Source organism: Lotus japonicus, chromosome 5 (assembly GCF_012489685.1).
Source record: "Lotus japonicus ecotype B-129 chromosome 5, LjGifu_v1.2".
Lineage (NCBI taxonomy): Eukaryota > Viridiplantae > Streptophyta > Magnoliopsida > Fabales > Fabaceae > Lotus > Lotus japonicus.
Window position 1 is genome coordinate 56,779,937 of NC_080045.1, and position 12,835 is coordinate 56,792,771.

A 12,835-nucleotide genomic window follows, 5' to 3' on the forward strand; every position below is an offset into this window, starting at 1 on the left:
AATCAGGTAATGAGTGAACATAGTTTTACCTTCATTATCTAGGGTATTTAGGGTTGTTTTCTGGGTTCCAATTGCTTTGAGGTTATATAGTGATTTATGATCCACTTAGTAACTTCATGATTATTTTAATGACAAATTTGATGAATGGCTTAATAGTCATGAAGGTTACATGCAACTACTTAAGGTGGGTACTTAGGCCCCGGAGCGCTTATTCATAAGCTATTTAAAAAAAATATTGAAATAAATCGAAAATAAGTTATATATAAGCATAAGCTCTTTTTCATAAGTTGTCATGAGTAGCTTATGAAAATAAGCTCAAAACAGCTTATGACGCCATAAGCTGTTTTCATAAACTCTCTCAAACATTGACATAAGAGCTTATGCCACATAAGCTCAAATAAGCTCTTCCAAACGAGATTCTCAAAGTCCATTTTCCTAAGGATTGGGTTTGATGCTTCTAAACTCGAAGGATATATAACTGCCAAGTCCCAACCAAGCATTTAACTTAATGGACTTGAAGTGCAGCTCTTCCTTTCGACAAGGTTCGGGGCTTCCAAACTCAAAGGGCACACAACTCCTAGGTCATATGTGTTTAGTTTAATGGACTTGAAGACGGAAGTGAAGCACTTCCTTCAGAACAAGTTTGAGGCTTTTAAATTTAGAGAGCACATGTTTCGCAGGTGAATTTGTTTTTAAAATGATCTACCATACAATTGCCCTTAAGTAAATATACTTTAACGACTCTAACTTTTAGGTGAATTATGCATTGAAAAATCAGCATGAAGGAATGTAACATGATTTGGTAAGTTAAAAAATGCATTTTAAATATTAAGTCCATGTAATGTCTAAAATTGCAATAAAAGTTCAATCTCTTTTTTTTTCCCTTCAAACTCCATGCCTCCATAATCATTAAATCTTTTAGCTCTGCTATCCCACTTCAACCATATTTTCAAAACAACCTTTATTCGGCTACCATAATCTCCATTGTGAAAACCCAACCATACCACACTGTAAGATCAAGTTTTGATCTAGTAGTACAACTCTATGTTTTGATGATTACAAGTTAACCTTTTGATATGAACAATTGTGGTACTCTAACGTGTTTTTCTGAGTGTGCTATTTACAGGCTCTGACCTCAACTCAATCTCACACAAATCAGAAGCACTGTGTATAAAGAGCAACCCAAGCAACGCTTTCGCATTCACCATGTTCAGTATGAACAGTGGAAAAGCTTCAGAAGTTCTGAAGTTATACAAACTCTGATGTGGACTCAGTCACTAGGAGCTCTGAAGATGCAGAAAGTCTGATAACCAAGAAACACTGAAGGCTCAGATATTCTGATGGTGTAGAAGACTCTGAAGATCCAGAAGCTGATTAGTGAAATTCTGTTGTCCAGAAGCAAGATACTCTGAAGACCATGTTCTTCCCTCTGAGTTCAGAATCAGAAGAAACAATGGTCAGAGGATCTGGGCTTTCCCTCTGACTCTGATCAACCGGCTTCACAAGTTCCAATATGAAGCATCCCCTGATCAGAAGTCTCCTAGGTTTAAAGGTCAAGTCGCTATCCAAGTACAAAAGCAACTGTACCTTCCTGACGACCTACCTAACAGTCTCAGACACAGCAGAAGCTGGATTTTCCAGAACTGCCCTCCAACGGTAGCATTTCCCATGCAACGCTCAACCCTAATCCTTGGAGTATATAAAGAGGCTGAAGACTGAAAGAAACGGCTAGAAGCATTCACATAAGCGCAAGACAAACTTAAATTCTTCTAAGCTTTCTTTCATCTGAAATTCATTGAGTTTACTATTAGCTTTTTAGAAGCAAATCTCTTGTAAACAATTCTTTGATAAACAGTTTGTTTAGTTCCTTTAGGAGATCAAGGCTGATCGGATCCTAGAGAAGACTAAGAGAGTGAATCTTAGTGTGAGCTAAGTCAGTGTAATTGTTAGTCACTTGTAGGTTTCAAGTGCAGTTGTAACTCTTACCTGATTAGTGGATTGCCTTCATTCTAAGAAGGAAGAAATCACCTTAACGGGTGGACTGGAGTAGCTTGAGTGATTTATCAAGTGAACCAGGATAAAATCCTTGTGTGCTTTTCTATCTCTTATCTTTAGCACTTAAGTTCTCGAAAGATTTGTCAAAATCTTTAAGGTGGAAGTTTTATACTGAAAACGTTATTCAAACCCCCCCTTTCTACTGTTTTTCATACCTTCAATTGGTATCAGAGCCAGGTTCTGATTACCACACCTAACAGTGTTCAGTGATCCGGGCCGGTGTGAAAAACAATGGCTGCCACCAACAGTGAAACTCAAAGAGATGGTTACAATGCAAAGCCTCCTATGTTCGACGGTCAAAGGTTCGAATATTGGAAAAATAGACTGGAAAGTTTCTTTCTGGGTTTCGATGCAGATCTCTAGGATATTATTGTGGATGGCTACGAGCGTCCAGTTGATGCAGATGGCAAGAAGATCCCAATGTCAGAGATGACTGCAGATCAAAAGAAGCTGTACTCACAACATCACAAAGCAAGAGCAATTCTTCTAAGTGCTATTTCCTATGAAGAGTACCAGAAGATTACAGATCGTGAGTTTGCGAAAGGCATTTTCGAATCTCTGAAGATGTCTCATGAAGGAAACAAGAAAGTCAAAGAGTCAAAGGCATTGTCTTTGATCCAAAAGTATGAATCCTTCATCATGGAGCCAAATGAGTCCATTGAAGAAATGTTCTCCAGATTTCAGTTGCTTGTAGCTGGCATACGACCTCTCAACAAGAGCTACACAACAAAAGATCATGTCATAAGGGTCATCAGGTGTCTTCCTGAAAGTTGGATGCCTTTAGTGACTTCAATAGAGCTCACGAGAGACGTTGAGAATATGAGTTTAGAAGAACTCATCAGCATTTTGAAATGCCATGAGCTGAAGCGCTCAGAGATGCAAGATCTGAGGAAAAAGTCCATAGCCTTGAAATCTAAATCTGAAAAGGCTAAGGTTGAGAAGTCAAAAGCTCTTCAAGCTGAAGAAGAGGAATCTGAAGAAGCATCAGAAGATTCTGATGAAGATGAGCTGACTCTGATCTCCAAGAGACTCAATCGCATCTGGAAGCACAGGCAGAGCAAATACAAAGGCTCTGGAAAGGCAAAAGGAAATTCTGAATCCTCAGGTCAGAAGAAGTCCTCACTTAAGGAAGTCACATGCTTTGAGTGCAAAGAATCAGGGCACTACAAAAGTGACTGTCCAAAGTTGAAGAAGGACAAGAAGCCAAAGAAGCACTTCAAGACAAAGAAGAGTCTGATGGTGACATGTGATGAATCAGAGTCAGAGAATGTTGACTCTGATGGTGAAGTCCAAGGACTCATGGCTATTGTCAAAGACAAGGAAGCAGAGTCAAAGGGAGTTGTTGACTCTGACTCAGAATCAGAAGGAAATCCTAACTCGGACGATGAAAATGAGATATCCTTGATAGCTCCACTGAAACACCAATCATGGTATCTGGACAGTGGATGCTCGCGTCACATGACGGGAGAAAGGCGTATGTTCCGAGAGCTGAAACTTAAGCCTGGAGGCGAAGTTGGCTTTGGAGGAAATGAAAAGGGTAAAATTGTTGGTACTGGTACTATTTGTGTAGATAGTAGTCCATGCATTGATAATGTGTTATTGGTAGACGGCTTAACACATAACTTATTGTCTATAAGTCAATTAGCTGACAAGGGTTATGATGTTATATTCAATCAAAAGTCCTGCCGGGCTGTAAGTCAAATCGATGGCTCTGTTCTGTTTAACAGCAAGAGGAAGAACAACATTTATAAGATCAGATTATCTGAGTTGGAGGCTCAGAATGTGAAGTGCCTTCTGTCTGTTAATGAAGAGCAGTGGGTATGGCATAGACGGTTAGGGCATGCCAGTATGAGAAAGATTTCTCAGCTGAGCAAGCTAAACCTTGTCAGGGGCTTACCCAATCTGAAGTTCGCTTCAGACGCTCTTTGTGAAGCATGTCAGAAAGGAAAATTCACAAAAGTCCCTTTCAAGGCAAAGAATGTTGTCTCAACCTCAAGGCCGTTAGAACTTCTGCATATCGACCTTTTTGGACCAGTGAAAACTGAGTCTATAGGTGGCAAGAGATATGGGATGGTTATCGTTGATGACTATAGCCGCTGGACATGGGTAAAGTTTCTAACCCGCAAGGATGAGTCTCAGGCTGTGTTCTCTACCTTCATTGCTCAAGTGCAAAACGAGAAGGCTTGTAGGATTGTGCGTGTCAGAAGTGACCATGGTGGAGAGTTTGAGAATGACAAATTTGAGAGTCTGTTTGATTCCTATGGAATTGCACATGATTTCTCTTGTCCCAGAACTCCTCAACAAAATGGTATTGTTGAGAGGAAGAACAGAACTCTTCAGGAGATGGCTAGAACCATGCTCCAAGAAACTGGCATGGCTAAGCACTTTTGGGCAGAGGCAGTAAATACAGCATGTTACATTCAGAACAGAATCTCTGTGAGACCAATTCTGAATAAGACTCCTTATGAATTGTGGAAGAACATAAAACCCAACATTTCTTATTTTCATCCTTTTGGCTGTGTTTGTTATGTTCTCAATACTAAGGATAGATTGCATAAATTTGATGCTAAGTCTTCTAAGTGTCTATTACTCGGTTACTCTGAGAGATCTAAAGGTTTTAGATTTTATAATACTGATGCTAAGACTATTGAAGAATCTATTCATGTTAGATTTGACGATAAGCTTGACTCTGACCAGTCAAAGCTAGTTGAAAAGTTTGCAGATTTAAGCATTAATGTTTCTGACAAAGGCAAAGCTCCAGAGGAAGTTGAGCCAGAGGAAGATGAACCAGAGGAAGAAGCTGGTCCCTCTAACTCACAAACTCTGAAGAAGAGCAGAATCACTGCAGCTCACCCTAAGGAATTGATTTTGGGCAACAAAGACGAACCAGTCAGAACCAGATCTGCCTTCAGACCCTCTGAAGAGACCTTGCTCAGTCTGAAAGGATTGGTGTCCTTAATTGAACCCAAGTCCATAGATGAAGCTCTTCAGGACAAGGATTGGATTCTGGCAATGGAAGAAGAATTGAATCAATTCTCCAAGAACGATGTTTGGAGCTTAGTGAAGAAGCCTGAGAGTGTCCATGTTATTGGAACGAAATGGGTATTCAGAAACAAGCTGAATGAGAAAGGAGATGTAGTCAGAAACAAGGCAAGGCTAGTTGCTCAAGGCTACAGCCAGCAGGAAGGAATAGACTACACTGAAACATTTGCTCCAGTAGCAAGACTGGAGGCAATCAGACTGTTGATCTCTTTCTCAGTAAATCACAACATAGTTCTACATCAGATGGACGTGAAGAGTGCCTTCCTAAATGGTTATATTTCAGAGGAAGTCTATGTTCATCAACCCCCAGGTTTTGAAGATGAGAAGAAACCAGACCATGTGTTCAAATTGAAGAAATCACTCTACGGTCTGAAGCAAGCTCCCAGAGCATGGTATGAGAGACTTAACTCATTCCTTCTGGAGAATGAGTTTGTAAGGGGTAAAGTAGATACAACTCTTTTTTGCAAGACTTATAAAGATGATATCTTAATTGTGCAAATTTATGTTGATGATATTATATTTGGTTCTGCTAATCAATCTCTATGCAAAGAATTTTCTGAGATGATGCAGGCTGAATTTGAGATGAGTATGATGGGAGAATTAAAGTACTTTATGGGAATACAAGTTGATCAAACACCAGAAGGAACATATATCCATCAGAGCAAGTACACTAAAGAACTTCTGAAGAAGTTCAATATGCTGGAATCTACAGTGGCCAAGACTCCAATGCATCCTACATGCATTCTGGAGAAAGAAGATAAAAGTGGTAAAGTATGTCAGAAGCTCTATCGTGGCATGATAGGTTCACTTCTATACTTAACTGCATCTAGGCCAGACATACTATTTAGTGTTCATTTATGTGCTCGTTTCCAATCAGATCAAAGGGAAACCCACTTAACTGCTGTTAAGAGGATCCTAAGGTATCTGAAAGGCACCACTAACCTTGGCTTGATGTATAAGAAAACATCAGAGTATAAGCTTTCAGGTTACTGTGATGCTGATTATGCTGGAGATAGAACAGAGAGAAAAAGTACTTCTGGAAATTGTCAATTTCTGGGAAGCAATCTAGTCTCATGGGCAAGCAAGAGGCAATCAACCATTGCACTATCAACTGCAGAGGCAGAATATATCTCAGCAGCAATATGCAGCACTCAGATGCTCTGGATGAAACATCAGCTGGAGGATTATCAGATCCTTGAGAGCAATATCCCAATCTATTGTGATAACACTGCTGCAATCTCATTGAGTAAGAATCCTATCTTGCATTCAAGGGCAAAGCACATTGAGGTAAAGTATCACTTTATTAGAGATTATGTACAGAAGGGCGTACTTCTTCTGAAGTTTGTTGATACTGACCATCAATGGGCAGATATCTTTACAAAGCCCTTAGCAGAGGATAGATTTAATTTTATTCTGAAAAATCTGAACATGGACTTTTGTCCAGAGTGAAGATGGATCAGAACCTCTGACTATGATACTTCTTGATCAGAAGATGTCTAGTCCAGAAGGTAACTCAATCAGAGTGTGAGTACCCACTGGTACTGACTCTGAAGCTGAGACAGCATCACGTGTGTCAGTATTTCTGATGCATAGTTCCTTGTGCCCGTGTGACAGTCTGTTATGATTGCGTGTAGATGTGCTTCTCTCCTGTGTGTGATTTGTGTATTTACTGTTACTATCTATCTTTAATTTTCAACCGTTGATCTTAAATTGCTTTTTGAATCAACAACGGTTATTTGTCAAAACCCACTATACACACACGATCTCTTTCACTTTCGGTTTTTACTCTCTCTCTCTCTGCTTTTCAAAACCGCTTATCCTCGATTTCTCTCTCGATCTCTCTTCATCTTTCAACCTTCATCTTCTACCTCAAACCTTCAACCGCTTCAAAAATGGTGAGTCAAACCAGAAGAGCTACTGCTGATGCAACCCAGTTCCCTCACATGGTAGTTGGTCTAGCAACGAGTCAAAGGGGCCCTGAGAATCCGACACAAGATCAAGGTCAAGCTCAAGAGCAGATTATTCCAATTGCAGAACGGGGCTGTGCCGTTCACTGCGTATATGCTCCTGAGGAACTTCAAGTCCTGGCAGAATGGAGATTCGACCTCGACAACCTGGCTACAAATGGGTATGATCTTCGTCCTGAAGTCCAAGTTCAAGGTTGGGGAAATTACTTCAACAGACTTCGAGGACCGGTGTATGATAAACTGATCAAGGAATTCTGGAAGCACGCCGACTGCGATGATACTCAGGTGGTATCTCACATTCTTGGAAGAAAGATCATCATCACAGAGAAGTCTTTCGTGAATTTGCTGGGTGCAGACACTGCTTTTGGGTATCGTTTCCAATTCACGGAATCGAAGCTGAAACCCAAGACGAAGGATGAGATCAACAAGGCCCTGTACACCACTTACAAACCGGGCAAGACGAATTACAAGGTGATGGACCTTCATCCCAAGCTCAGGATCTGGCACAAAATTTTGCTCCACTGCATAAACCAGAGACCAAAGGGCAGTTCCCCAGACTACATCAACTTCAACCAGAAGGTGATGTTGTTCTTCATCCAAGACCAGAAGAAGATCTGCCTTCCCTACTTCCTGTTCTCCTACTTGAAGGAATGTATCCGGAAGTCTCGTACCACTGCCTCCATCAAGTCAGCGATCAAGTATATTCCCTTCGGGAGACTTTTGTCTGATCTCTTCATTGAGAGTGACCTCATTCAAGATCTGATAAATGCTGGATGCACAGAGGATCTGACCACCATTGTTAGTGATGTCTTCACGGCAAATTCTCTAAAGAAGATGAGCCTAATCAAGAAGAAGATTGCTCCTGCCCATGAAGACACATCTTCTGAGATCAGAAGTAGAAGAATGTCTCTGAATGACTACCCTCTGTGGACACAGGCAGACAATCCTGACGCCATTAGGTGCTATGTTGAAGACCTAAGGGCTCAAGGATTCGAAATTGATCTCGATGACTTCTTCAGCAGACTGCCGCCAGCTCCAGAGTTTCCTTCTCCGCCCAAGAAGAAAGTTCAGAGGAAGATGATCCTAGAAGAATCTTCTGAGGAATCAGATGTCCCTCTGATCAAAAAGAAGAAGGCTGGTCAACTCAAGAGAAAGCAAGATGAAACCAGCAAGCCTGATGATGGTGATGATGGTGATAATGAGGATGGTCCTCCTAAGAAGAAGAAGAAGCAGGTCAGAATCGTGGTGAAGCCTACTCGGGTGGAACCAGCTGCTGAAGTGATCAGAAGGACTGAACCTCCTGCCAGAGTGACAAGATCATCAGCACATTCAAGTAAGTCTGCAATTGCTTCTGATGATGATTAGAATTTATTTGATGCACTCCCCATTTCAGCCCTGCTCAAACACTCCTCAAATCCCCTCACTCCTATTCCTGAATCCCAACCAGCTGCACAAACCACCTCTCCACCACATTCCCCAAGGTCTTCGTTCTTTCAACCTTCCCCTACTGAAGCACCTCTCTGGAATTTGCTCCAGAACCAACCCTCTAGGTCAGAAGAACCAACCTCTCCCATTACCATTCCGTACAACCCATTAACTTCTGAACCCATCATTCATGAACAACCAGAGCCTACCCAAACAGAACCTGGACCCAGAACCTCTGATCACTCTGTCCCAAGAGCATCAGAACGACTGGCTCTCAAACCTACGGATACAGACTCTTCCACAGCCTTTACACCTGTATCCTTCCCAACCAATGTTGCTGACTTTTCTCCCTCCAATAACTCTGAATCCATTAGAAAATTCATGGAGGTCAGAAAAGAAAAGGTGTCTACCTTAGAAGAGTATTATCTCACTTGTCCAAGCCCTAGGAGATATCCTGGCCCTAGACCTGACCGTCTAGTTGACCCAGATGAACCTATCTTGGCCAATCTTTTATAAGAGGCAGACCCTTTGGCTCAACAAGCTCACCCTGCCCCTGACCAACAAGAGCCTATTCAACCAGAACCTGAACCAGAACAATCTGTGTCTAACCAGTCCTCGGTTAGATCACCTCATCCTCTGGTTGAAACTTCAGAACCTCACCTTGGAACCTCTGAACCCAATGCTCAAATGTTTAACATTGGCTCTCCACAAGGTGCCTCTGAAGCCCACAGCAGCAATCACCCAGCCTCTCCTGAAACCAACCTCTCCATAATTCCTTATACTCACCTCCGACCCACATCTCTCTCTGAGTGCATCAATATTTTCTATCATGCCTTGATGCTACGCAATGTGCACGGTCAGACTGACCTAAGTGAGAATGCTGAACGTGTGGCTGATGAGTGGAACAATCTGGGCACTTGGCTGGTGGCTCAAGTTCCAATTATGATGCAGCTCCTGCATGCAGAGGGAAGTCAGAGGATTGAGGCTGCAAAGCAAAGGTTTGCTCGAAGGGTGGCTCTTCATGAACAAGAACAGAGACATAAGCTTCTTGAAGCTATTGAAGAAGCCAAGAGAAAGAAAGCTCAAGCAGAAGAAGCTGCACGTCAAGCAGCAGCTCAAGCTGAACAAGCCAGATTAGAGGCAGAACGACTTGAGGCTGAGGCTGAAGCCCTTAGATGCCAAGCACTTGCACCAGTAGTGTTTACTCCTGCTGCTTCTGCTTCCATTCCAGCTCCTCAATCTGCTCAACATGTTCCTTCCGGTTCTACTCAGTCAAGCTCGTCCAGACTCGACCTCATGGAACAGCGTCTTGACACTCATGAATCCATGCTAATTGAAATGAAGCACATGATGATGGAACTTCTGCGTCGAACTGATAAACCCTAGTTTTAGGATCTCTTCGTTTTTCTTTTTCTTTAACGTTGTTTTATTTTTGTTAACTTCTGTTTCTTTTTATTTAATTATTCTACTTTGTTCGTTTGTGATTATCTATGCATATCTATATATATTTTTGTCACATGTGTTTGCAAATATCTTTTTATTCATAATATCTTTATGTTTACATCATACATTCTTTCCCTAAAGTCTAGAATGGAGGATCCCTCCGCATTCTTCTGCACTCCTGGCGCTGCTCTGACCTATCCTTCTCCAGACGCTCCAGTGCATGCTGGATGTTGTTGAGCCTGTTCTTTAGCTCATCCCTCTCCAGAATCTCTTCTGCAGTCTTGAGCTTCTCTTCCAAACTCTCTTTTTCTTCCAGCAGCTTGAGTTCAAGCCGGCTGAGTTCTTGCACCTCCTCCACGAAGGCAAGAAATTCCCCTAGGTCTCTCTTCAACTCTGGACGCAGGTCCTCCTCCAGCAGTGTCCGTGTCAGCTTCGAGATGGTCGTTGTACCCTCTGGATGCCTGATGTTCAGGAACAAGTCCTCCTCGAAGGCCTTCTTCCTCAGCTCTTCTAGTGCTACGATGTATGATGCCATTTTTTTTCTTACTGAAAATTGTTCGAGGTGTGAAGCTTACATTTCTCTCCAACACTTTATATAGGCTTCACTTTCTCTCTGAAAGTTAATGCTCCTACAGTTTCTCGAGGTTAAAGTTCTTGGTAACTGACCCTTCTCTTTACTCCCTTGACCGGTGGTAAACGTTCTTCTCTTGCATTAACTCTTCTATTTATTTCGCCTAACTCTGATTCTTGCATCGTTTTCATTTTCTTTAAACTTAGACCTTCTCTAAGGGGGAGTACCTTGTACTTCAAGCTAAGTTTTTCACACCCCAAGCTTTTTGCTTATGACAAAAAGGGGGAGTAGACCCAGTTTTTGATGTGTAAGATGTGTTAGTGTGATTTATTTTTCTTTTGGAGAATTTAAGAGTTCCACCTTCATGACCATAGATGTGTCACTGGGCAAATACAAGGAATACATTTCACTTCTTCTGAAGTGATTCTAAGTTGACTCTGATACCCAAGACTCTGATACCTTGTCCGTGACTCTGATTACTTATGCGCTCTGATTACTCGATTTTCATCTATGTCATAAGTTTTTCACTCTGAACTCTTATATCATTTAGCTCAGAATCTAGACTTTACTAACGTTTTCATCAAGTATTAGATTCAGGGGGAGCTAAGCTCAGAATCAAGCAGTGACTTGAATTCAGAATGAGCAAGATAAACTATTCACATCAGGATAAGTCTTATTCTATATCTCTAAACTCTGAGTGAATTCAGTTTAATGTTTAAGAATTGTTCATCAAAAATCTTAGTTTTGTCATCATCAAAAAGGGGGAGATTGTAAGATCAAGTTTTGATCTAGTAGTACAACTCTATGTTTTGATGATTACAAGTTAACCTTTTGATATGAACAATTGTGGTACTCTAACGTGTTTTTTCTGAGTGTGCTATTTACAGGCTCTGACCTCAACTCAATCTCACACAAATCAGAAGCACTGTGTATAAAGAGCAACCCAAGCAACGCTTTCGCATTCACCATGTTCAGTATGAACAGTGGAAAAGCTTCAGAAGTTCTGAAGTTATACAAACTCTGATGTGGACTCAGTCACTAGGAGCTCTGAAGATGCAGAAAGTCTGATAACCAAGAAACACTGAAGGCTCAGATATTCTGATGGTGTAGAAGACTCTGAAGATCCAGAAGCTGATTAGTGAAATTCTGTTGTCCAGAAGCAAGATACTCTGAAGACCATGTTCTTCCCTCTGAGTTCAGAATCAGAAGAAACAATGGTCAGAGGATCTGGGCTTTCCCTCTGACTCTGATCAACCGGCTTCACAAGTTCCAATATGAAGCATCCCCTGATCAGAAGTCTCCTAGGTTTAAAGGTCAAGTCGCTATCCAAGTACAAAAGCAACTGTACCTTCCTGACGACCTACCTAACAGTCTCAGACACAGCAGAAGCTGGATTTTCCAGAACTGCCCTCCAACGGTAGCATTTCCCATGCAACGCTCAACCCTAATCCTTGGAGTATATAAAGAGGCTGAAGACTGAAAGAAACGGCTAGAAGCATTCACATAAGCGCAAGACAAACTTAAATTCTTCTAAGCTTTCTTTCATCTGAAATTCATTGAGTTTACTATTAGCTTTTTAGAAGCAAATCTCTTGTAAACAATTCTTTGATAAACAGTTTGTTTAGTTCCTTTAGGAGATCAAGGCTGATCGGATCCTAGAGAAGACTAAGAGAGTGAATCTTAGTGTGAGCTAAGTCAGTGTAATTGTTAGTCACTTGTAGGTTTCAAGTGCAGTTGTAACTCTTACCTGATTAGTGGATTGCCTTCATTCTAAGAAGGAAGAAATCACATTAACGGGTGGACTGGAGTAGCTTGAGTGATTTATCAAGTGAACCAGGATAAAATCCTTGTGTGCTTTTCTATCTCTTATCTTTAGCACTTAAGTTCTCGAAAGATTTGTCAAAATCTTTAAGGTGGAAGTTTTATACTGAAAACGTTATTCAAACCCCCCCTTTCTACCGTTTTTCATACCTTCAATCCACACCACCACCCTCTCACAGGTGGAACCCTTGACATTGAACTCATAATCTAATGGAGAAGAAAACTCAACGCTCGATGAAGGCATCATAACAAACGGAACAATCATGTGACATAACAATTTATATATATATTTGAATACGATGAGGAAGATAGTTCCACCAGGGTTTACGAAGATGAATGACAATGAAGAAGCTAAATAGAAACAACCAAGCGATGGTGGAAACTGACGAGGTGGTGCAACGATGCTCAACAGTAGTGGGAGATCCGATATTTAACAATGATACAAAATTCCACAAGTACAAAATTTAGTGGTTAACAACAAAGTTAGCACAATCATTAACACTATCACCAT